Source organism: Myxocyprinus asiaticus, chromosome 12 (assembly GCF_019703515.2).
Source record: "Myxocyprinus asiaticus isolate MX2 ecotype Aquarium Trade chromosome 12, UBuf_Myxa_2, whole genome shotgun sequence".
NCBI lineage: Eukaryota > Metazoa > Chordata > Actinopteri > Cypriniformes > Catostomidae > Myxocyprinus > Myxocyprinus asiaticus.
In genome coordinates, this window is record NC_059355.1 from 6,895,703 (window position 1) to 6,918,634 (window position 22,932).

A 22,932-nucleotide genomic window follows, 5' to 3' on the forward strand; every position below is an offset into this window, starting at 1 on the left:
CCGATCCACTTGCACCAAGACTTAGCGCATGCTTGCGTGAAAATAGCAAAACTTCATGGCCATGCCCAGTGACTTTGTGCTTATGATTGACAGCATAGCGCAAAATAGGGCCCTTCATCTTATGTAAATGTACATGACGATCTTTTATTTTATTTTTTTTCAAAAGTACTGTTGATTTATTGATATGTACAACTTTTTAATGGGGAAAAAATACTGAGTATGCCTTTAACAATGTCTGCATTTTAGCCAATAACTGTCCAAACGTAATGTAATTAATATTAAATGACACTGCGGACAGTTATTCCATCAACGTGTGCTGCCCTGACACCTTTCGCTGTTGTGCACTGTCTCCGTGTTTATTTCTGTATCTCCCACTGAACGCGTGAGCCACTTACAATGGAAGTGAATGTTAATTTTTGAAGGGTTTAAAGTCAGAAAAGTGAAGCTTATAATTTTATAAAAGCACTTACATTAATTCTTCTGTTAAAACTTGTGTATTATTTGAGCTGCCGAGTTATTAAATTGTTGTTTTTGGGGGCCTGGGTAGCTCAGCGAGTATTGACGCTGACTACCACCCCTGGAGTCGTGAGTTCGAATCTAGGGCGTGCTGAGTGACTCCAGCCAGGTCTCCTAAGCAACCAAATTGGCCCGGTTGCTAGGGAGGGTAGAGTCACATGGGGTAACCTCCTTGTGGTTGCGATTAGGGGTTCTCGCTCTCAATGGGGCGCATGGTAAGTTGTGCGTGGATCATGGAGAGTAGCATGAGCCTCCCGTGCTGCGAGTCTCCGTGGTGTCATGCACAGCAAGCCACGTGATAAGATGCATGGATTGACGGTCCCAGAAGCGGAGGCAACTGAGACTTGTCCTCCGCCACCCGGATTGAGGTGAGTAACCGTGCCATCACGAGGACCTACTAAGTAGTGTGAATTTGGCATTCCAAATTGGGAGAAAAGGGGATAAATTAAAATTAAAAAAGTTGTTTTTATGGTCATTTTAGGGTTAAAGCATACGTCGTCATGGCAACAAAGTTGAAAAATTTGATATAACCTGACACAGAACTTTTATAACACTAAAAACTTTTAACATGCATATTGTTTACGTCTTCTGAAACAGTGAGTAATTTTAACGTTTTCAGACTGGCACCATTCACTGCTATTGTAAGTGCCTCACTGTAACCTTATTTTAAAGAAAAAGAGGCACAAGTCCTAATTAATTTTTGTTGCAACAATATGCCACAAATGCTGTCGATTGAGCTTAACTTGTATTGAACTCTTAATATTCTTTTAAGTGGCCGAACTTTACATAACGTAATTAATATTCATGAGCCACGCCTTCCACATTGCAGAACGCGCACCGGGCGTAGTGTTAGACGTAAATGTTTATGTAGGAAGACCAACCCACTGGTAAGTTAAAGCGTTTGATAGGAGCAGTGTTTGCTATGTAGACATGAATAACACCGAGAGAAGATGCTCTATTATCAAAAATAAAAAGAACCAAAAATATATTACTTTTGGGTCGCGGATTTTGGATGTTTTTATATAAATCATGATAATATTTCATTAAAAAAAAAAACTATTTATGGCATGAAATGTACAATTGATTTGATTAACACTGGAGATCTCGATTCAACCGCAGTTAGCGAAGTTATCCGTTTCCAGCAGCTTTCTGGGCATGACAGTCAAGTCTGAGGACAGCTGACTAAGGAATATAATTTCCAAAGTTTGTTTTTTGCTGCGCTAATGGAAAGTCTTAACACTTAAACTGCTCGATCGTACGGCTGGAGAAAGAGCTGAGCGGAAAATATGGGAAAATGGCAGTTCACATTGGTAAGTCATTTTCTGAACAAGGTTGTTTCCATTGAAGGCATTGTTACTGCTGATATTATTTGATATATATTGTATAAAATAAAGTCACCATTTTATTATATTAAAATAGAGTGGCTAGAAAAATTGTACCACTATATCATTATTTAGAATAGCGTAATACTTTCTCTTAGGGGTCGTTCACACCGAACGCGCTCTTGCTCCCGTCCGTCTTCAGCGTCTCGCGCAGGAGCGCTGAGCTTTTAGACGGCAGTTTAAAAGAACCGTTAAAAATGCGTCTTGAGACAATTACGTTGTGGCGCTGCGACCTGCTTTTTAGCGGAAGGACGCGTTCCTTTATGTGCGGTTTGAGTCGGTACAGCGCAGTGAGCAGCGATCCGTGAAAACTGATCTGATGCATTCCATAGAAAATGCAAAATATCCTGTTCTTTACTGATGTCCCTGTATTGTATGAGAGTCACGGTGGCCCCTCCAGACGCATGGCTCATTGCAAAAGTCCGTGGGTTTAACATTTATTTGTGATCTTGGCTTTAGGAAACACTGTTTAATCAGCTGCTTGCCAGAGGGTTAAAACTAAATAACAAAAAGAAGAGCAGAGACACTATTTTCAATACAAGTGAAACCTTATAAAAGAAGCCTATTTTAAAAATTAAGATCTTTTAAAGGCACACATTAATTTTTTTCTGTTTTTCTTAATGTTTATTTATTTTAATGAAATTTAATGAGAATATAAATAATTTAAGAACAGACCGTTTTAGGAGTAGTGAGTGATTATGTAATCTCTTAATAAAAAATAACAAAAGTAAAGTAACATGAAATGGTACATTTATGTTAAGAACATTTTTGTGATCATCCATGATTACTATCAAATTGGAGATTTTGCTGTTTTCAAAACTAATGGCAAGTAAAATTGTGGGACATGTTTTGCCCCGTGTCTCAAGAATCAGTGAAAAATGACACCAATGTGCTAATATGTTCTCATGCCTGTTGTTATGATCTCATTTAATATTTGTCACATTTGAATCAGTCAACAACCAGCCCAACAACAACCCTGGTTGCACTGGAAGAGACAACACTGTAATTAATTTACTCCAGTTTGTCACGGAGACATTGTGTGAAGTCAGTTTTTTTTTTCTTCGCCCACAGCTGTTGTTCGTTCAGGGATATAGTATTTGCTATGCAAGTAATCAGTTTCATTTTTGTTTTTACCACCAAGGAAAGGGGAAATTTTTTGAAACAAAGTGCTGATTCTTTTTGGTGCCTAGAAAAACTACTCAAACCTCTATTCATCTTTTTAAAAAAACAAACTTTTTTTTTTTTTTACGTCATTTTCCAAGAAAGTACCACCATAACTGGCCTTTTTAAAAGATTTCTTAAAAAAACAAAACAAAAAAAAAAACAAACAAAAAAAAAAAAAACATTGAAATGGCAAATCTTGTTTTGTATGCTTCATTTATTAAATACAGCATTTTTCATACTTAGATGTTATGCATGTTTCCCCTTTAAATTATTTGTACACTGTATTGCAAGTCACTTTGTTGAGAACGCATCTGCTAAGAATGAAATGTAAATTCTATACTCAAGCCAGTGAATTCTATTGTCTACTCGTGCCAGTAAAGTAGGGCATTCACTCCTCCTGAATTGTAATTTGGTTAAACATTTGCCTGAATTTTCCTGTTTTGTATATTTCTTCCTGGATGGGCGAAATGTTAGGTCAGTACCTTGCGGGCATTTGTTTTTGAGAATTTTTTTTTTGGGGAGTTGAACTACATTTCAGTGTATTTTCAAGTGCACTACATTTTTGCCATTTTATAACATCAGACTTGATGCAATTACATTATGGACTGCAGTCTCTCTAGAAAAGTCATGATGCTGCTGTATTTATGTTTGTTATGTTTTACACTGAAATGGTCACCATATACAGTTTTGTACATTCACAGAATATCAGTTTGACCATTAGCTGGAATTAGAATCTACAGTTGAAGTCAGAAGTTTACATACACTTAGGTTGAAGTCATTAAAACTCATTTTTTTAACCACCCCACAGATTTCATATTAGCAAACTATAGTTATAGGCAAGTCATTTTAGGGCATCAACTTTGTGCATGACACGAGTAATTTTTCCAACAATTGTTTACAGACAGATTGTTTCACTTTTCATTGAATATATCACAATTTCAGTGGGTCAGAAGTTTACATACACTAAGTTAACTGTGCCTTTAAGCAGCTTGGAAAATTCCAGAAAATTATGTCAAGTCTTTAGACAATTAGCCAATTAGCTCCTGATAGGAGGTGTACTGAATTGGAGGTGTACCTGTGGATGTAATTTAAGGCCTGCCTTCAAACTCAGTGCCTCTTTGCTTGACATCATGTGAAAATCAAAAGAAATCAGCCAAGACCTCAGAAAAAAATTTGTGGACCTCCACAAGTCTGGTTCATCCTTGGGAGCAATTTACAAGCGCCTGAAGTTACCACGTTCATCTGTACAAACAATATTATGCAAGTATAAACGGCATGGGACCACGCAGCCATCGTACCGCTCAGGAAGAAGACGCATTCTGGCTCTTAGAGATGAACGTATTTTGGTGCGAAAGGGGAAATCAATCCCAGAACAACAGCAAAGGACCTTGTGAAGATGTTGGAGGAAACAGGTAGACAAGTATCTATATCCAAAGTAAAACGAGTCATATATTGACATAACCTGAAAGGCTGCTCAGCAAGGAAGAATCCACTGCTCCAAAACCGCCTTAAAAAAGCCAGACTACAGTTTACAAGTGCACATGGGGCAAAGATCTTACTTTTTGGAGAAATGTCCTCTGGTGTAATGAAACAAAACTTGAACTGTTTGGCCATAATGACCATCGTTATGTTTGGAGGAAAAAGGGTGAGGCTTGCAAGCCGAAGAAAACCATCCCAACCGTGAAGCATGGGGGTGGCAGCATCATGTTGTGTGGGTGCTTTGCTGCAGGAGGGACTGGTGCACTACACAAAATAGATGGCATCATGAGGAAGGAAATTTTTGTGGATATATTGAAGCAACATATCAAGACATCAGCCAGGAAGTTAAAGCTCGGTCGCAAATGGGTCTTCCAAATGGACAATGACCCCAAGCATACCTCCAAAGTTGTGGCAAAATGGCTTAAGGACAACAAAGTCAAGGTATTGGAGTGGCCATCACAAAGCCCTGACCTCAATCTGATAGAAAATTTGTGGGCAGAACTGAAAAAGGAGCAAGGAGGCCTACAAACATGACTCAGTTCTACAAACCAGTTCTGTCTGGAGGAACGGGCCAAAATTCCAGCATCTTATTGTGAGAAGCTTGTGGAAGGCTACCCAAAATGTTTGACCCAAGTTAAACAGTTTAAAGGCAATGCTGCCAAATACTATCAAACTGTATGTAAACGTCTGACCCACTGGGAATGTAAAGAAAGAAATAAAAGCTGAAATAAATCATTCTCTCTACTATTATTCTGACATTTCACATTCTTAAAATAAAGTAGTGATCCTAACTGACCTAAGAATGTTTTCTATGATTAAATGTCAGGAATTGTGAAAAACTGAATTTAAATGTATTTGGCTAAGGTGTATGTAAACTTCTGACTTCAACTGTAAATATATTGCCTGAATCTCTGTTTTTCCAGGACCCGGTGCAGGAGTGGGGAGAGGAGGTAGAAGATGGGGCCATCTATGGAGTTACTCTTCACAGAGAACCCATCCAGCCCCCACGAGATTCAGCCGAGAACGATTCTGCCTTTGGCTTCATGCAGTACCGCACACTGAAGGTCCGCAGGATTAAAGCAGCCACCCTGGAGCAGCTTGTGACTGAGTTAGTGAACCCTGAGTGCCCTGACCCAGATTACACGCAAATTTTCCTCTCCACTTATAGAGCCTTTACCTGCACAGATACTCTCATAGAGCTCCTGTTTCAAAGGTGAGCATTAGCAGTGTACCAATAATTAATGCTCAATAAAATTATCTTATCTTTTTATGTCATTTAAAGCTGAGGCAGTATGAAAAATTGTTCCAGTGGAAGAACAACATGAGGATGTAAACAACATGAGAGTAAATGATTACAGAATTTTCATTTTTGGGCTGACTATTACTTTAAAGGACCAAAAATGTAATCTCACTCTTGCTTTATATAATAATTGTAGGAGATCATAATGATTTGATTGGAAGTGAGGGATATCATATAATATGAATGTCAATGACATTTCTATCAATTTATGATTCAGTTTCTACTGAGAAATGAGCATTGTAGTCATTCAATGTTTGCTTGTTTATCTCTGAAGCTCATTTGAATTTGATCTAGATCATTAGACATGACATTATGGTTTCCTTTTGATGTACCTTTATACAAAAACGCTGACCTTTGGTTTCATGCACAGCAACGACCATCCCTCATGTATTTGAATATTGAGGCATGCCATAACATTTAAACGGCTGAGTGTCAGTGTATAATAAAATGAAGGGACACAGGAAAGCGCAAATTTCGTCATTTAGTATGAGGCCGAGGATTTCCCAGAGGCTCCTTTTAATGCACGTGGCTATATGACATTCACAAAGTACAAATCACTGACGCAGTGGAATGGAGGTGCCTCTCACTGCGGAACAGGTTTCGCTTGACGAGTTTCATGTCACTGCCACCTTTGTGTTCTGTTGAAGTATAAATACTAATAATGACATTCTTGTGACATATTTGTGCATTGTCTCCAAGTGCTTGAACCATTAGCTGAAATGGCTGCAATGTTCATAATTTGAATCCTTCAAATAAAACTATAAATCCACATCGAAGCATCTTTTGAAAGGTTTCAGAAGTTCTAATATTTTGCCTATAAACTCTGAACATATTTGTTTGCAGAGAGGACATGGTTACTGATCTGGACAACAGTGTCTGTGTCAGAAGGTGAGTCGAAATTTAGTCATTATAAGAATTAGTACATGGCTGTCTGTAATACTTGATTTTGATTGGTCGATCATGGCATTTTATTGTCAAATATTTTGGATAATTACAACTAAACTGTTCAGTTGACTTCCTAAATAGCTGTGTTTCATGTCTTTTTGTGGTCTTTTTGTCTCACATAATAATATAGTTCCAACTGAAAATCAGAATCAGCTTTATTGCCAAGTATGCTTACACATACAAGGAATTTGTCTTGGTGACAGGAGCTTCCAGTGTACAACAATACAAAAACAGAAGCAAGACATAGATAATCATAAAAATAAAAAATAATTATACACATACATACAGACACACACATACATACATAAATACACATAGGTAGTGCAAATCTAATACAATCTGTTATCTGTTATGTACAGTGCAAATAAAAATCTGTTATGTACAGTGCATATGTTTTTCAAGATAAAACACTGAATGTTTTTCAGTGTTGGATAAATATAAAAAAGACTAAACTGTGTATTGCACATAGTTATTGCTCAATGGGGCAATTTAACTGTTCATGAGATGGATAGCCTGAGGGAAAAAAAACTGTTCCTGTGCCTGACGGTTCTGGTGCTCAGACCTCTGAAGCGTCGGCCAGAAGGCAACAGTTCATAAAGGTAGTGGGCAGGGTGAGTGGGGTTCAGAGTGATTTTACCAGCCTTTTTCCTCACTCTGGAAGTGTACAGTTCTTGAAGGGGGGGCAGGGGGCAACCAATAATCCTCTCAGCAGTCCGAACTGTCCTTTGTAGTCTTCTGATGTCTGATTTCGTAGCTGAACCAAACCAGACAGATATTGAAGTGCAGAGGACAGACTCAATGACTGCTGAGTAAAATTGTATCAGCAGCGCCTGTGGCAGGTTGAATTTCCTCAGCTGGTGAAGGAAGTACAACCTCTGCTGGGCCTTTTTCACAATGGAGTCAATGTGGGTCTCCCACTTCAGGTCCTATGAGATGGTAGTGCCCAGGAACCTGAATGACTCCACTGCTGCCACAGTGCTGTTTAGAATGGTGAGGGGGGTCAGTGTTGGGGTGTTCCTCCTAAAGTCCACAATGATCTCCACCGTTCTGAGTGTGTTCAGCTCAAGGTTGTTTTGACTGCACCAGACAACCAGCTGTTCAACCTCTCTTCTGTATGCAGACTCATCGTCATCTCAGATGAGGCCGATGACAGTGGTGTCGTCTGCAAACTTCAGGAGCTTGACAGAGGGGTCCTTGGCGGTGCAGTCATTGGTGTAGAGGGAGAAGAGTAGTGGGGAGAGCACACATCCCTGGGGGGCACCAGTGCTGATTGTACAGGTGCTAGAAGTGAGTTTCCCCTGTCTCACAAGCTGCTGCCTGTCCGTCAGAAAGCTGGTAATCCACTAACAGATAGACTTGGGAACAGAGAGTTGGTGTAATTTATTCTGGAGCATAGCTGGGATGGTGTTGAAAGCCGAACTGAAGTCCATAAAAAGGATCCTTGCATATGTCCCTGGTCTGTCCAGATGTTGCAGGATATGATGCAATCCCATGTTGACTGCATCATCCACAGACCTGTTTGCTCGATAAGCAATTTGAAGGGGATCTAGAAAGGGTCCAGTGATGTTCTTCAGGTGGGCCAACACCAGTCACTCAAATGATTTCATGACCACAGATATCAGGGCGACAGGTCTGTAGTCATTAAGTCCTGTGATTTTTGGTTTGATTGGTGATTGATGATTGAGCGTTTGAAGCAGCATGGGACTTCACACTGCTCCAGTGATCTATTGAAGATCTGTGTGAAGATGGGGGTCAGCTGGTTAGCACAGGATCGAAGACACGCTGGTGAGACGCCATCTGGGCCTGAAGCTTTCTTCATCTTTTGTTTACGAAAGACACGGCTCACATCATCGTCACAGATCTTAAGTGCAGGTTGAGTAGCCGGAGGGGGGAGGAGGGAGGTTGCAGGAGGTGTTGGTGTTTGTGTGAAATGAAGGTCAGAGTGGGTGTGGGGTGTGAGATTGGGCCTTTCAAATCTGCAGTAGAACACATTCAGGTCGTCAGCCAGTTGTTGGTTCCCTACAGGGTTGGGGGTAGGATTCCTGTAATTGTGAGTTGTTTCATGCCACTCCACACTGATGCAGGGTTGTTAGCTGAAAACTTGTTTTTCAGCTTCTCAGAGTATCTTCTTTTAGCCACTCTGATTTCCTTGTTCAGTGTGGTCCTGGCCTGATTTATACAAAACTTTATCCTCACCCCTGTAAGCATCCTCTTTGGTCTGACGAAGCTGCCTGAGCTCTGCTGTAAACCACGGTTTGTCATTGTTGAACTTTAAATAAGTCCTAGTAGGAATGCACATATCCTCACAGAAACTGATATATGATGTAACAGTATCTGTGAGCTCGTCCAGGTCTGTGGCTGCAGCCTCAAAAACACTCCAATCCGTGCAATCGAAGCAGGCTTGTAGTTCCCACTCTACTTCATTGGTCCATCTTTTTACAGTCCTTACTACTGGCTTGGTTGATTTTAATTTGTGCCTATAGGTTGGAAGAAGATGAACCAGACAGTGATCAGAGAGTCCCAAAGCTGCTCTAGGGACAGAGCGATATGCATCCTTTATTGTTGTGTAGCAATGATCCAGTATGTTCCTGCCTCTGGTGGGGCATGTAATGTGCTGTTTGTATTTGGGCAGTTCACGTGTGAGATTTGCTTTGTTAAAATCCCCAAGAATAATAATAACTGAGTCCGGGTATTGTCGTACCGTGTCTGTGATTTGATCAGCCAGCTGTTGCAGCGCGGCATTCAAACATGCGTTTGGCGCGATATACACACTCACCAGAATAAATGAACGGCTTACAGTTAATAGAGCGCTTCCAGATTAGGACAGCACATCCTCTTTGACATTGTTACATCTGTACACCAACTTTCATTAATGTAAAAGCATGTTCCACTACCTCTCGTTTTCCCCGTTAACTCAGCGATGCGATCTGCTCTGAACAGCTGGAAGCCCGGCAGATGTAACGGGCTGTCCGGAATGGCTTCACTCAGCCAGGTTTCTGTGAAGCACAAGGCAGCAGAGGTTGAAAAGTCCTTGTTTGTGCAGGTGAGGAGATGTAGTTCATCCATTTTGTTAGGAAGAGAGCGGAGATTCGCTAAATGAATTCTCGGCAGCACTGTTCGAAATCCGCGCTGACGGAGTTTGACCAGCGCACCGGCTCGTCTCCCTCGCCTGCATCTCATGAACAGCAGAGCTGCGCCTCCAACTAAAATGTCCAGCAAAATGTCTGAATATTTGAAAACCGGGAAAAGATTGTCTGGTACATGCTGTTGAATGTTCAGCAGTTCGTCTCTGGTAAAACTGACTGGAAAAAGATTACTAAACACAGGACAAACAAACAAAACCAACAAAAGTACTGAGGAGCTCCACACCGAGGCAGCCATCTGCGGCGCCATCGTGATCTGTTTTCAGTTCAATATCAAATCATATTTCATGTCCATTTATTTGTTTATTTGGTAAGCAACCGTGTTATAAGCAGGATAATAAACAGTCAGACGATAAACACCTTCAGGGTGATGATTAGGATGTATTGCCCTGAAGAGGTTTATTTTGTGATTATGACATTGTACATTATCGTTTACTAATAATATAAGTTGGTTTTAAAGCAGTTAAACCAGATTATTCATTCTAATTGCAAATGCTAAATTAATTAGAATGGCAAAATAAATTGCTAACAAAGAGAGTGTGTGATTGTGCAGTGCTCTGCCCCCTGTGATCCGGCTTTGGTTAGACGAGTATCACGAGGACCTTCGAGACTCTCCTGATCACCAGGCACTGAGGCTGCTCTGTGTTCATCTGCGCCATCGCCTGTGTTTCAGACGACTGGCTTATCAAGCCGATGCTCTTTTAAAAAGGTTTAAGAGAGAAGGCAAGTCTTGGCCTATGACTTCTTTAGCTTTATTTTCTCTACACCAAACAAAATATCAGTGCTCTTTCTTGAGCTAAATAAATATTTATGCATCAGCAGACAAGCACATAGGTGTTTGTGCAACAGCGGAATCCTGTGCTACTGATATTGAGAAGCCAGCAAGAGAAGAAACCATGGAGAGACGGGACATGGGGAATGTCCTGGATTTCCCTGCAGAAGACATTGCTGAGCAGCTCACGCTATTGGACGCTGTAGGTGTCAGTCATGCTTGTTTTGATGCGTTTTGATGTAATATGCTTATTTAACCAGTTTCTGTCTTTCATTTCCTCTTTTTATTTCTTTCTCAGGAACTGTTTGTCAAAGTGGTTCCATTTCACTGCCTTGGCTGCATTTGGTCTCAGAGAGACAAGAAAGAGAATCGAAATCTAGCGCCCACAGTTCGTGCCACCATCGCCCAGTTTAATGCTGTCACCAGCTGCGTTATCACTTCTCTTTTGTGCTCTCCTGCCTCTTCTCCTCCTTTCTCCCCACTCTGCCCTCATAGCAGCCATACACAAAGGGCAAAGATTATTGAGAAGTGGATCTCTGTGGCTCAGGTGTGTATGAAGCTCAAGTCTGCCTTTGAATGGCCATGTACAAACCAGCTAAGTTTAGGGAGGGCAAACCACACAACAGTATTAAATGATGTTCCGGGTTTAGTACAAGTTTTGGCATAATATTGATCACCACAAAAATTAATTTTGACTCGTCCCTCCTTTTCTTTAAAAAAAGGAAAAATTGAGATTACAGTGAGGCACTTACAATGGAAGTGAATGGGGGCCCATTTTTGAACATTAAAATACTCTTTTTTTCAAAAGTATAGCCACAACACATAAAGGATATGCGTGTAAACATGATTTTAGTGTGATAAAATCACTTACAAACCTATTCTGTGTAAAGTTATAGCCAACTTTACAACTTTGTTACCATGACGATGTCAACAATAACAAAATGACAACAAACCCTAAATGACCATACAAGTGACAATTTAAACAACTTCACAGCTCAAATAATACACAAGTTTTAACAGAGGAATTAATGCAAGTGCTTTTATAAAATTATAAGCTTCACATTTCTGTGTTTAAACCCTTCAAAAATTGGCCACATTCACTTTCTTTGTCTCCATTCACTTCCATTGTAAGTGCTTCACTGTAACCTCGATTTTTGCTTTTTTTTAAAGAAAAGGAGGGACAAGTCGAAATAAATTTTTTTGGTAATCAACATTATGCCACAACATTCACTTCTTTTAAACAGCGAGCACTCTCTGTACCATAATGAACCATAATGTATGGACTCATACGTAATCATTTCTGATTGCAAATAGCACATTTTTATAATGACAACATTGGCAACTGAGAACTTCTGTTTTTGCGTAATGCTGTGTATACAGAGCTAGGGTGTCACTTTCAACGCAACATAACGCAAATTTTACTAATTGCACCTTTAACAACTAGTTGTTTAGCTTAGTGCACACATTACGCAGATTTAATATAAATTTCTTTGTCATTATCTGAATTTTTATTCCTGTAAATAACCAAACTGTGTGTGCTTAGATTGGGATTAAGCACTCAGAAGAGGAGTGACAACTGTATTTTGCTTCAATATGAATGTGGCCTATTTGTTTGATTTAACTTTGCTCTTTATTATTGTATGCAGGAGTGCCGTCAGTTGAGAAACTTCTCCTCTCTAAGAGCCATCTTATCTGCTCTTCAGTCCAATGCTGTTTACCGGTTAAAGAAAACCTGGGCGGCAATCAGCAGGTATTTATCTTCATCCTGAAACAAACAGTAGAACTTAAGCGAAAATCCACAATCATTTTTAGATTAGTTTTTTCTTCATTTTTAGATTCTCAAATTCAAAACCATAAATCTTCCTTTTCAGGGAGAGCATGGCCACCTTTGATCATCTGTGTGAAACCTTTCCCGATGAGAACTGTGTGCTAGTAAATCGAGACATCCTTGTAGAGGTATGGAATACTTCATTTAACCATTTTGCAACTGTTATCTAACCTTCAACATTATATAGGAGTTTCATGTGTATACATGAGCTTATTTCTTTAACACTGTGGCCTTCAAATCAAAAACAGGTGCCTTCCATCAAATAAGAGCTGATAGCAGTGTTTGAAAACTGATAAAATTCTGAGATCATCTTATCTTGTGGGTGCTTTTTCACCCTTTTGACTATCTTAAAAGACACCATTAGGCAACATTCAATATTTTCCACATATTTCACTCTAGCTCGCATGCAAGGAGTAATTCAATAGGGGCTGAAAGAAGATGAGGTAAAAAAATGTATATATGCGATTCACATTGAGTTTACATTGATATGTTTAACAAGCTCTAAATTGGTACTGTCTCTTTAAGTGAAAAGCTCCGTGAGCAAGTGTTTACAGTTGAATGAGCACATAACTCAAGCTCTGGTGTGTAAATTCTGAATATTTACTTGCCAGTGGCTAATAAAATATATATTATAGTCACTGTAACAGGGTAAGGGATAGGCAAGGAGAAGTCGGGAACCAGCTGAACAGTCAACATAAAAATTTAATGAAAAACTCAACATAAAACAAACACAGATACACATGCAGCACGGCCACATGCGTCTCTCTCTCTCTATCTCTCAAACTGGCGCCTCCGGCTCCCATTTATCTCACTCTCCCGCTGATTCAGCACTGGCAGTGCACCATTACGGCCCAGCCACGCCCTCCTCCTCGTCACACTCCTCCCCCGCCCGATTCAGGCTGGGGCGCCGGACTGACTTACTCCAACCCCAGCCCCCCCCACCCCCTTGGAGTTCCGGCCGTTCTATCTGCTGGTGGTCTAACCCACCTCCTGTGAACCTGGAGGAGAGACGAGGGGAGACGTGGGGAGAGGGAAAGGGCGAGGAGAGACACAGAGAGAGAGAGAGAGAGAGAGAGAGAGAGAGTGAAGAACTTGCTCGCCGGCTCCCGGATGCGCTGTTGCCCGGTCCTCAACTGCTCCTCCGCCCTCTGGCGGACACCAGCTCGCTCTTTCCCCGGTGGATGGCAGTGAGTCCTCCGGCCCCTGGTGGACAGAACTGCTCCTCCACTTCATCGGTGGATGGCAGCGGTTCCTCCGGCTCTCGGCGGCCGGCAGCGACCCCTCCGTCCCCAGGCAGACAGCCTCGGCTGCTCTACCTGGCGGAAGGCAGCGGTGAGGACTCCGCGACAGCGCATCCCTCCTCCCTCCTGGGTTTCGGCACCAACGTATCAGGGTAAGGGATGGGCAAGGACGAGGGGGGAACCGGCTGAACAGTCAACATTAAAGTTTAATGAAAAACTGAACATAAAACAAACACAGTCACACATGCAGCGTGGCTGCGTGTGTCTCTCTCTCTCTCTCTAACTGGCGCCTCCGGCTCCCCTTTATCTCTCTGATCAGCTGATTCAGTGCCGGCCGTGCACCATTACTGCCCGGCCACGCCCTCCTCCTCGTCACAGTCACAAAGCATGAAATTTGGTCGGATATGCAAGTGATTTACTCGCTATGTAGAGGGCTGTATTGTAGTGCCTTATGTCACAGCCAAACATACCAAATATCAAATGGGCTATTGTCATTTCAACAATGCTCACAAACTTAGACATGAAAGCCAACAACAAACATGACATGACACTGAATGCTGAAGCTAGCCTATTCTAAACTTCAATTAACCCATTGTTAGCAATCAGCGAAAAGAAAAGAAGAAAATCCATATACAAAAAGATAAAGATAAATGAGAATAAAATGGGAAAATGTATATTTATTTATTTTGAGGCCTGTTACGCCAGCAGAGACGGCTTTGCTGGACCTGAAAGATTGCCACCTTCTTTACCTCAACCTTCCTCATCACATCCAGTTAAATAAGTAGTTACTGTAATCATGTACTTCGGGAGTGGGGTGTTGGCTTCAGATGTCTTCCAGAGTGATTTATGTAACCATATTTCCAGGCCAATTGTTTCAGGCTATCTTGTACTCAGTTTGTGCTCATACACTTATCTAACTATGTACATATGTGCCCTTGTTTGCATGTCAGTATGCCTACAAATGTCCTGTTACCTATTTTTGGGATTGATTTAGGAAGGAAACCAGGCAGCAGAGGTGGACACTCATTCTGTGCCAAATTCTCCAAGACTCAGTCCTACATCTAAACACATGGTAAAATTCAGCAACATTTACATACAGCAACAACACCCTGCTGTATGGATTCAATTTGCCTTATTCAAGGCGAGTTGCACAGGCTGCCATAGATCTGTTTTGTGCTAGAACAAACTACCCTGTTATGGAATTTTCACATTTCTAACTCAAGTCATGTGTATCAGCAGTAAAGATGGGTCAACAGTATTGTATGTTCCTTTAACTGAGATATGTCTACTTGCATAAATCATAAATCCTTTTTTAGCTGTTGGAAAAATATGTGCAGACTTAAAAAGCAAAGCTTTTAATTTAAGAGTCAGGGTTTGTATACATTGTGCGTATCAGCCATCGGTTCCCACAAGAACAGCAACTTAATAAAAGGTTTCTGTGTAGGTAAGGTTTAGGTGTAGGGAATTGAACATGTAATTAATAATGTATAATAACAATAGAAGTCAATGGAAAGTCCCCACCATTTTAATATAAGCATTTTTTCTGTACTAATAAGTTTGTTTTTCTGACAGAGCTCCACCAATGGGGAGGTGCCGTATCTGGGCACTTATCTTACCGTTCTGACCATGTTAGACACCGCACTAGGCGATAATGTTGAGGTGAAAAATTCTGTCTAACCTTAATTCACACCATAAACATAGTGGTTCTGACACTGGCATTTTTTGATTGAAAGTTATTCCCCTTTCTGTTCACAGGGAGGCCTCATTAACTTTGAGAAGCGCAGAAAAGTAAGTAAAGTTCTGGATGAGAACTGATAAACATCAAACACAAAACTGCAATTAATTGAATATGTTCCCAAAGTAACTTATTCAACTTTTCAATTTTAAAGGTGCACTCTGTAATTTTTTCCACAAAGTTTTAATCCTAAATAAATCATTTGTATTTTTGAAAAATGTGTTTAAAATTATGTACATCCAAATGATTATGTTAACTTATGTTGCACACCAGGCAACATATTAGCATGTTGTAATGTCAGGGGTGCTCCAGAGCTTGTGGGGGCAGAAGAGTGGCTAATGCTCTTGAATGTTTGTTTAGGAAAATGAATAAGATCCAGGAGCACAGAAAAATTAAATTACTGCACAATGTTTCCAGTATACTGATGTGCTGCTTTCTCTCTCCCTGTTTCACTCTGTATTCAGGAGTTTGAGATTCTGTCTCAGATCAGGCAGCTGCAGGCATCATGTGCTCAGTACAACCTCAGATCACATCCTCACATTACTTCCTGGATCAATAGTGGCATACTCCTCTCAGACCAGAAGAGGTGAGTCTCCCATCATGACCTGTCAGTTATACAAGTGACATTTTTAGGCAGTAGTTGGTGCTTTAGGTACTTCAGAAGATCACCTCAGCATCTTGTATCGGTTTTACCAATTAATCTGTGCCAATGGTTGCATTTTGGAACTATCGTCATCAGCAAAAATCTATGGCGATAATTAATTTTATTTTATTCCTCTGTGGATTCTAGAATGTTTTAGTTCTACAGTATAACAGCTGCCTCTAGAGATTAAATAAATACAATCACTGACACCTTGTGGGGAATTGTTGTATCTAAATTTTTCATTATTGACAATATTCATCCATATTTTTATTCTCATTTCAATGCATATTATATTTTGATTAGTTAAAGGGATAGTTCACCCAAAAATTCATTATTCACTCACACTCATGCCATCGCGGGTGTGTTTGACTTTCTTTCTTCACCAGAACACACAGAAGAAAAATAGAAAAATATCTCAGCTCAGTAGGTCCTTAAAAGGCAAGTGGATGGTGATTTCTCTTTTGAAGCTCCAAAAATCACAGACAGTCAGTATAAAAGTCATCCACATGACTCCAGCTGTTAAATTAATGTCTTCTAAAGCGATACGATTGCTTTTGGTGTGAAAAAAGATCAATATTTAAGTACTTTTTAACTATAATCCAACGCTTTGGGTAAGCTTCACGAGAGAGTGGAGTTCAAGTAGTCTCTCGTGTGACGTATTTACGTTGCCATGATACCAACGTAATTTCACATTCTCCAGTCCGTTGAGACATCCAGGATAAGCACACAAACGCACCATTGTGAGTAAAGAAACAGATTTATACAGATCTAAACCAAAACCAAAAAAGGTACTGTACAGCGTTCCTCCTCCTCAACTGTAAACTGTGCTGCTCTTCCGGCTGTGACGCACACGCATCAGTTCTCGCGTGTTTCAAATGCCAATGCGATTACGTAACATGCGCGTACCGCTGCTGAACGGAAGCATGATTTATAGTTAAAAAAGTACTTAAATATTTATCTTTTTTGCACCAAATGCGATCATGTCACTGTAGAAGACATTAATTTAACAGCTGGTGTTGTATGGATGACGTTTATGCTGACTGTCTGTGATTTTTGGAGTATAAAATAGAAATCACCATCCACTTGCATTTTAAGGATCTGCTGAGTTAAGATATTTTTCTATTTTTATTCAAATGTGTTCTGGTGATGAAAGAAAGTCATACACATCTGGTGTTTTAAGCCAGAGCATGCAAAGAAAAATGCGAAGATATGTTAACATGCCCCATCAGCACAAAAATCGTGTCTCCAACTTCATATCTTGTGAATAGCAATAATAAACCTTATTCCTCGTTAAACCTCATCTGGTGAAATATATATACACAACCCATAGTCCGGTAAATATTTAAGCAATTAAAAGCTTAATTTGGTAAAAACTTACATATGAAGCATTGTGACGGTGCCAAGTCTCCGTCATTTCAAAATAGGAGTCCCCAGGTTATTTTGGGCTTGTTTATATTTGAAAGTCCCGCATCATACACCACATAAAAAAAAAATGTCTGGTTTTTAATTTGGATTTTGGTTGCACAAAAAACTTTATTTAAATTTTTTTTAACATCCTATAAATCAATTAAAAAAAAACTATTAGCCGAATAATCGGTTATCTGCATTTTCCGCCACCTTAGTTATCAGTATCTGCAAAAATCAGTCGACCTCCAATTGTATTTTTTCTCCATTAGCTATGAGTTGTCAAGAGAGCTGGAGCCGCCGGTTGACCCCTGCCCCAGCTCTCCCAACCCCTGGAGCCACCGGCTCATAACCAAGAAATTGACCACGTGAGTATAATTATTCTTAAAATAAAAAAAATTAAAATTCCAACTTGCTTGTCTGTCTGTATCTGACACTATTGTTCTTCTTCTGCTCTCTGCAGATTGCTGTCTGGCAGTGAGAAGAAGACTTTTGCTGATCAGATCAGTGTATCGTCCTCTGGTTCCAGTGGTTCAGAAATGGAAGATCTCAGTAGCCCCAACATCTCACCCCTTAGATACAAAGTACAGGTAATAAGTCAACTCAAAAACCACAGGCCAGAGATACAGACTACACACAGAATTATTCAAGTTGAGGTTTATTATTCCAAAACTGGTTTGCAAGCTTTAAAGCAAGATGGGAAAGCACACCATAAATAAATACATAAAATATATACCATTTCTGGGTGGTCTTTTGTGTGGTCAGAGGCTGTTTCTTTTCAATGAATGTGACTAGTTGTTTAGCCTTAACCTTGCAGTCGTAAAGTAGTTCATGTTTGCACTATCATCAAAGGTCGATGCGTAATGATGTTGACAGAACACAATGTATTAGAGAACGACACCCTCAGCATGTGACGTTTTATATTATACTCATAATATAATATACTAAAGCGTTTTACGCTTGCAATCTGTTTTGCTCACCACACAGAGATAAAGAAACAGACATATCTAAATGATTAAGCTATCTGATACACTTCATGTTGTTGATTGTGCCACTTAAATTCTATTCAAAACTTTTACTGGCTTTTAACACACCTGTTCTTACAAATAATTAGATGGTGAATGTTTCAGAGTCATTGAATAAATCAGGGGTTTCAAAATGGGGTCCATGTTCGTTGTCTGAAGTTTCATTCTACTTTTTAAAAACTGGTCGGAAATCATGAAATGATTAAAGCTGCTTTGGCACTGTGTTTATTGTGAAAAGTGATAAATATGAATATAAATTACAACAAAAATATGAATTTCAATATTTTTCTAACATTCTAACTTTAATATACAGTAATAGTGGGTAGAAATAAAAAGTTGCTGTCAACATAATATAAAGTAAATATTTTCCAGATCTTTCTTTTGGCTTTAGCACAATGACAATAAAACACCAGTTATTTTACTTTGGTAACAACATGTTTTCTTTATAATATCACACTTACTATTTTTCTTGGGCAGTATAAATAGTTCTTTTACACATTTTAGTAATGGGATCCCTTAAAAGGGGATCAGCATATGTCAAGGTCCTTGGCTTGAAAAAGTTTGAAAACCACTTGGACAACATTTCTCTGTTCTCACTTTCAGTCGCCATCTGCATTTTGTCAGCACTTCTCAGTAGACACGCCCACCTCCTCTCTGACCCCGCCCACCTCATTCCGAAGATCCTTACAGGCGGATTTGTCCGCCCTGGACTCTGACAGCCCCTCCCCTACATCATCTCATCATCATCATCATCACCATCTTCGTCATCCTCTCCTCTCCACCAACACACTGTCCTTCATCCAATGTACAACAAGCAGGTTGCTGATTCCTGTATTGTCAGGGTCAGTGTGGAATTTGGCAACAACGGCAACGTTTATAAAAGTATTTTGGTAAGTTGGTTGCAATGTTTGGTGAGTTGTAGTGCTAAATTGGTGTTTCCAGTCTTGAAACTGTACAATCTTTGTAGATAACAAGTCAGGACAAGACAGCTCAGGTGATTCAGAGAGCCCTGGAGAAACACAACCTGGAGGAGATGAACTGTCAGGATTTTAGTCTCACACAAGTGCTTTCTAATGACAAAGGTGAGCTTACATTCTAATGCAGTGTGATATAAAGTGTGACCTTAAATAAATAGTTCACCCCAAATTTAAATTCTGTTATCATTCTGGGACTGGGCTGTCAAGCTCCTAGATGACAAAAGAAAAAGTATCATTAAAGTACACTGTAAACCCTAATGTAGTCATTACTGGAAAAGTTCAACATTACCTGGAATGTCAAGTTTTGGGCTCATAACTCAAATATCTATATTCCTTTAAGCTGTTTTTCTTAAAAATCTGTAGACTTAATATTTTAGGTGTTAATAACTCAAGTGATTGAGTACAAAGTTGAGGCTATGGGGAATACCTACAATACCTTGTGCTTGAATTGTTTAAGTATGTTACCTTCCTCAAAGGGAACATATGGGGGCATTTAAAGGGTTGTTATTAAGAATTCATAGAGGTTTTAGCTCTTTTGTAGTATTATTTATGTTGAGTTGTTGCAAAAATGTGTTTCATGTGATAAAACCATTAGGGCGATCTGTGTCCCCTTTGGTCAAGTTGGACCTTGTTAACTTTCAATTCATCTTGTGCATGTGCAATTGAAGTACAGGTATATTTGCATTGCAGTGGAGAATTAAGTTTATTTAATGACTGACCTAGAATCAGTTATAATCTTCTATAAGCAGTGTTATTTTATGACCTTAAATTTGAGTCCATTCAATTAAGATTATTCAATAGAATCAACAACATTTTAATATCAAATCTGAGTGAAGTCTACTTGCATTACCTTAACTTAAATATTTAAGTTCATTCTATATGATCACCAAGTTAAGCAAACTTAATAACACAAGTTTTGGAGACAACATTCAATTCAATTAAGGGAACGAGTTTACTCAGTTGAGTTAAGTAAAATTATTAGGGTTTTCTGTGCAGTCAATATGACTTGTGCACTATATTTCAAGTCTTGAAGCCATACAATAGCTTTGTTTGATGAACAGAATGAAATTTTTTCACTTAAAATGCATCATTATAAGCATTGCTTCAGGTAAAACAGCAATGGCGTTACGCGAGAACCAGGTCACGTCAAACCTGAAGCAATGCATCTAATGACACCATATTCAATTTGAGAGCTACATTGGAGAACAAACTTTTCTGTGAATAATGACTTAAATTCCATTCGGTTCCTCCAAAAAAAATAAAAATAAAAATAATAATAATAAAAAATAAAAATAAAAATAAAAAAAATAATATATATATATATATATATATATATATATATATATATATATATATATATATATATATATATATATATATCAAATGGCTTCAGAAGACTTGGAACAAAACCTCATACAGGTTTAAAATGACATGAGGGTGAATAAATGATGACAGACATTTTTGGGTGAACTTTTCCTTTAAAAAGAAAAGCTCCACTACATTTAAAATGAATTACACAGCTTTATATGTTATGAAAAGTCCTTCTTAGTAAATCTGTGTCATTGTCTTATTTAGAGTTGCTGATCCCAGACAAAGCCAACGTGTTCTATGCCATGTGCACCACTGCCAATTTTGACTTTGTGCTTCGCCAACGTTACAAAAATCACAGCAGAGGTCTGGGTGCAAGCTGGAGTCCTGGAGCTGTGTTACGTGGACGCAAATAACAACAAGTAACACGGATAGTCTGCCACTGACTGTTGTGAAGCTTAAAGTGAACAGAGACTGCATGTTTCAGTGGCTATATATCCACATGGACAACTACTTGTGGTAATACTGCATTGAAATGAGGCATGAAAACAGAGAACAAGGTGTGTTCAAAAATGGCAAATACGCGGTTAACAAGGAAAACTGGTGACTAATGGATGTCAAAGCTCATACAAATTTAAAAAGGACTGGGGGATTCATCAGTGGGCTCTGAAATATACAAATACAAAATATAAGGAAACTGAAGCACTTTATAACTGCTACCACAAAAGTTATAATTCATATAGCATTGTTACATTCTGCTCTGATTTATAACTGGTAAAATATGAAGGAAGAAAAGTTCAAAGAACCATACAAAGGTACTTGAGATGAAAACCAAGGGAAATTGCAATATATGGCCACAACTACTGCTATTTCATCCAATTTGTGTGGTCACACAGATGATGCCTCAAGCATATTTGTTAAATATCATCTACAAACACAAACTCTTAAAGAGATTTTTGTAGTTAATATTCAGTGATAGAAAAATACTGAATGGTCATTTTAGTTTTCTAAAATAGTTCTAACTAATAAAGATAATATATTAGAATTTTAATAAACTTCACATTTTAATGTTTTGCTGCATTTCATTTTTAGAGTATTTAACTTTTATATGTGCACATTAAATTGATCTATTTTTGGTTATTTTGTTTTGTTTTCTGTCTGCTTTTATTTAATTTTTAGCTGATTTTATGTGCAATAATCTAAAACCCATAAGCTGTTATTCTTCTAAAACCTTGTTTGTCAAAGCTTGTGATGATAGAAGTGAATGATGGAAGACGTTCATTGATTTGTGGCGAAAGTGCCCAATCTTTGTCTTTATCATGAATGCTTGCATATCACTTTTAAAAAGGCATTTTTAGAAGTTTTATATATATATTCAGTTGTTTTTTTACTAACAGTGTCAAATGAAGGAGCTACTCATCCACATTGGATATCCTCAGACTGTCTGTGCAAATGCAATTAAGGATTGATTTCCAGAATTGGATGGCGCAGGTGCACTAGATATGATTTAGTATGTGTTTTGCGAAAGTCAAAGAATGTCAATTGCTGAAGTCTCTGAAAAGGAAGTGCTTGGTCTGTGTAGAATGTTTTGCTGCTAATAGTGGGGCAGGCATAGTGTTCCTTTCAAATGAAGTGTTTTTGCCAAAATAAAGGGGGACTTGATTCAGGATTAAAAACACACTTTTGCTTTTTGCACAGAAAGCCACAATTCCTGACTGAAACATATTAAATGTATCTGTCTTTCTTTATATGTATGTGTAAAATAAAAAAAACTAATTTGGCACTTAGTGTTGTCTCGGTTTTGTATTCTTGGGTTTTAAACAACAAATTAAATTTTGCTTGTTTCATATTAGCTTTTTTTGTGATTTATGTTTCTGGTGATTGTCATTACATTATTTGGAACTGGCAGAAGTTGCCCTTCTTTCTTTGTATTATTTATAATAATAATAATAAATACTTTGTTTCCAAACAATACATATTTTTACTATTGCTTATTAGGAACATTTGGAATTTTCTCACTAAGAAAAGTACGATTTGTAATTTGTCAGTAAAGCAAGAAGCCTGGTTTAG

At 38.9% G+C, this 22,932-nt stretch overlaps 1 protein-coding gene and 1 pseudogene across 2 annotated transcripts in view; both read left to right on the forward strand.

Moving 5' to 3' along the window:
* Window positions 1-22,932, forward strand: part of LOC127449079 (choline transporter-like protein 2) — a 175,955-nt gene that overhangs the window by 66,843 nt on the left and 86,180 nt on the right. The window lies entirely within an intron of this gene.
* LOC127449081 (ral guanine nucleotide dissociation stimulator-like 1) lies at window positions 1,420-22,695 on the forward strand (annotated as a pseudogene).